This window comes from Patella vulgata, chromosome 3 (assembly GCF_932274485.2).
Source record: "Patella vulgata chromosome 3, xgPatVulg1.2, whole genome shotgun sequence".
Taxonomy (NCBI): Eukaryota; Metazoa; Mollusca; class Gastropoda; family Patellidae; genus Patella; species Patella vulgata.
The window spans coordinates 21,735,435-21,739,449 of record NC_065881.2 but is presented as its reverse complement, the minus strand read 5'-3'; the positions used below and the strand labels follow the sequence as shown (position 1 = coordinate 21,739,449).

The 4,015-nt window shown below is 35.2% G+C and overlaps 1 long non-coding RNA gene across 1 annotated transcript; it reads right to left on the bottom strand.

Annotated features, from left to right (window-relative positions):
* Nucleotides 1–1,751: 1,751 nt before the first annotated feature.
* LOC126814920 (uncharacterized) lies at nt 1,752–3,008 on the bottom strand. Its single transcript, XR_007677803.2, has 2 exons — nt 2,844–3,008; nt 1,752–2,455 (listed from the first exon to the last, which is right to left on the bottom strand). It is a non-coding gene; the product is annotated as an uncharacterized LOC126814920 (long non-coding RNA).
* Nucleotides 3,009–4,015: the final 1,007 nt, after the last annotated feature.

Sequence of the window (4,015 nt, the reverse complement as noted above, 5' to 3'; positions counted from 1 at the left end):
TTCTTTTGAGTAGCGCCAACGAGTTTAAAATTCAAGATGACGATCAAAACAGGTCCAAACAACATCTTTATATTTACTACACTGTTTTCAAAAGCAACAAATCAGTTCGGCGTATATGTATATATATGATAAACAACGGGGGGTGGCAGCTGAAAGAGTAATAAATGTGAATGGTCACAGCTGAACCTTGACGCGGACATTTCCTTAAGTTCTGAGATAACTCTAAATTTTGAGGGCATTTTTTTCAGAAGAGAGGGCACATTTTGGGACGAGGGGGCATATCAGATTTATAAATTGTAACTTTGTTTAATTTAATTATATTTTAATATAATGATAAAATTTATTTTAGAAAATCAAAAAGTTACATTTATATTGCATCACCGTCTTCATTAGCCCAGTTCGGAGCACAACTGTAGGACGTTAAACTCCATTTCATTTCATTTCATATATTTCATCAGAAACATACAACGAAAAACAAATCTCGAAAACAAATTTCCAAACATTTCTCCAAATTCACCTAACCTAAATATTATGACGACAGAGGACGCTAGTGATGGACTGTCAAACGGCTCTACCAAACGATAAAACAGTAGATGCATTCATTTTTGTAATTTAAAGCTTTAAATAATTATTAAACTCTTTATTAAGGGGAGACGAATTGAACTAAAATCGTTTCAGATTGATAGAAATGCGTATATCGACATTATTTTAATAAACGTAGCATTGGTTATATTTTAATAACCGTGCATGTCGTGTCAATATTTTCTTCTGTGTTTTAAGTAAGTTATTTTCAAATAAAGTTTTAATCTGTATCATCTACCCTGTTGTTAAGATCGAAATGTTTTACCAAGGAATTATTATTATATAATAAGACACCCAACCTCAAACAGGAACAACACAAATCTGATCTATGTTCAAAAGTCATGGGTTTAACCCACAATACAAACTGTATAAAGTATTCTGACCAAGAGGTTGATAAAGTTTGTGTCATCCTATGTTCGTATTTACCGTTCAACAAAGATAGGTGACTTTAATAGGAGTAGCATAGACACTGACTAGTAATTCTGTATCGACTTGTTTAAGGCTCAATACCACTCTTGTTGTAACTGAATAATATGTCCCAATCCTTTATTCTGGTCAACAAATTGCGCTATTTTACAATATTCCAATTAATTGATGATACAAATTTCATCTTAACACACCTAATTTAAAAAATTGGAAAAATTCAACTAAATGATTTGAAAAGGCTGACGTAAAGCTTTTCAAATGTGACTTGGATTTAAAAATATTTTTGAACCCTCTGGACAAGTAAAATAGGATTTAATGGATAATTTACACAACAGGTAGGACACTAACACATCTAGTACTTAGAATAAGGCTATTTTTTTTATTTTTGGAGCTGTCAAGCCAGCAAGAGTGTTATTGTCCCTTTAACTTAATGCTATTTTACTAAGTTATTTTAAGTTAATATGTTGGAATTTCAAGTTATTGTGTTAAAATTTAAAGCTATTTTAAAAGTTTAATTACAGGATACTAAATTCAGTTTTAAATTTAAAAAAAGTCTGGTAAAGACAATACTACATGTTTTTGTTGACACACGATGGACACAAACTGTCAGTTGTCAATCACCATACCGACTCTTCCAGACTGGTCGTGTGTCAATACCCCTTTTTTTTTGTAAAATCACGAAACAAACCAAATTCAGTGTTTCTAATAGTACCACTATTTCAAACAATTTCAAAACACATAAAAATTTTGTAACAGTAGTTTTATTCCATGTATTTAACCAACAATACCTGGAGGTTTATACTCATCATAATATTTACCAAGTTTGGTTAAGGTCGACGAATTCCTTTCCAGTAGATCAGTGGAAGTATTCATGAACGTTGAGTTGTGGGTAATACGTGTTTGGAACCAAGAATATCTTTCTATGTGTGAAGATGACTCTAACAGTGGTAGTATCTGCTTCATGTACCTAAGTTGGTGTTCCGGATTCTTAGTCGAGTGGCAGGAAAATTCGGTCAACCATATCTTTTTGTTAAAATGCTTTGCAATAGCTTCTAATGATGCAATAACGTGATCAGCATCACACGAATAAGCATGAACAGCCAAGGCATCCACTTGACAATGCTTACAAGCTGCAAAGAATTTCGTAAACCAACTGATGCAACGCTTTGAATCGACACAGCCGGCTGGAGCAGGACTTATTAGTTTCTTCCCGGCAGCTTTCTTTTCTATTTCCGGCCAAAGTTCAGCAGCTTTCTCCGGGCTCATGTGGGACTGACTATCAATGTTTGGTTCATTGAATCCGAGGACGTGTTTAGATCCATGTTGTACATGTATTGCTGAATCGCTAACAGACTTCTCACCCCACAACATCGGAACGTATTCACCACGTGGATTATTTGTACAATGTTTACTTTGATGTTCAATTGGTATGTAATGCCAGTCATACCTACAAAAATAGTTAAGTTCAAACTATAAATATTTATCCGAAGCGAAAGTTAATAATAAACTGCACATGGACATCTGATTTAGCATTAGATTTTTAGAATAGAGAATTTTTAAAAATATTTATTGGAAGAGTTTCATGCGCCGAGTTGGATATTTGAGTCATCTACAACATGGTTATAGGTCCAATCCATTGATTATACTTTACAATGAGTAGGATCGCCTTCTTAACGTCATGTAGTCTTTCCGTGTTTTCCCACTTCTCAAACGCCCTGCCCACAGGCCAAATATTACTAGGTCGAAGCTTAGGAAAATACAACCTGGTTTGTATTGCAAATAGTGGTAGGCTTAAACATAAATAGATTGGACTGGACTAGTAAAAATGATCTTACCACCAGGAGACGTCATGAAATGCATTAGTATCATTACAGAGATATAAAGGCTTGCCAACACCAATACCCTTCTTTGGAGTAGCCCCAACGGATGTAGAATACAAGATGGCGAAAACAAACCCGAAGAACATGTCCATACTCACTACGCTATTCTTAAAGTGTAAAATTCAGATCGGTGACTACATATACATGTATATATGATAAGACATGGTAGGTGTGAGCTGAAGAGTTGGTAAATGTGAAGGTCACCCCTATAAACGTGCATATCATGTAATGGGAACAGCAACAGCAGCTGAATACAAATGTAGTACCAAAGGGAAAGTGGGACATGGTAATTCAAAAGTTTGTGGACTTTAACCAGTGAATGTATCTAATTAAATGGCGTTGGATAAATATAGAAATATGGGCATTTTAAAATTATGAACAATTTCTTGATCATTTAACTGTTGGAATGTTTTCAGTTAGGTACCTTTGCCTCTCTAGTTTAGTGACCCCATTCCCCAGACACTTCATAGTTATCAACAATGACTTGACAGGGACTGAAGAATATTCCGGGTGGTTTTTTTAAATCTGGAATAGCGGATTAATTGAGAATTGGGTATTACGACGGAACATATACTTTCTTGTAGTATTTAAGAATCAACAGTAACACTGTAATTATGAAGACCTTGAGATTAATATTATGGAATGGTACTATATACCGCTAATTAAAGGGGTGTATTTGTGTGGCGCTTTGGAAGCCAATAAAATTTTTATCTGGTCAACATCTCTGTCTCCTGGGATTAATTCCTAGAAGGTTTAGGAACTATCTGTTTTTCGAGGTGCCCACTGCTTTCAAAGTAGTTTTTCCATTGAACCCTCAATGCGAAGTGCCCTGTTTAAAGTATTTCTGTAAGTGGAAGAGTTGATCAAGGTGGTGTTTGTATTTCACTGAATTCAACAAAAGGGGTCGGGGGTGACTCTTAACAGAGATACGGAGATATGGAGAAAAAAAGAGCCTGACATGTGACAAGCCTTTGATAAAATACTAAAGGGGACTGAACATCTTGATGTTCTGGGGATTTAGCCGAGTGACAGCAAAATTCTGGCGTCAACCGTTTAATGTTAGGTTGGTTATTTGGCAACGGTGGGGCTAATAAGTGCCTTGATATGAGCTTCCGGGAAAATTCCAC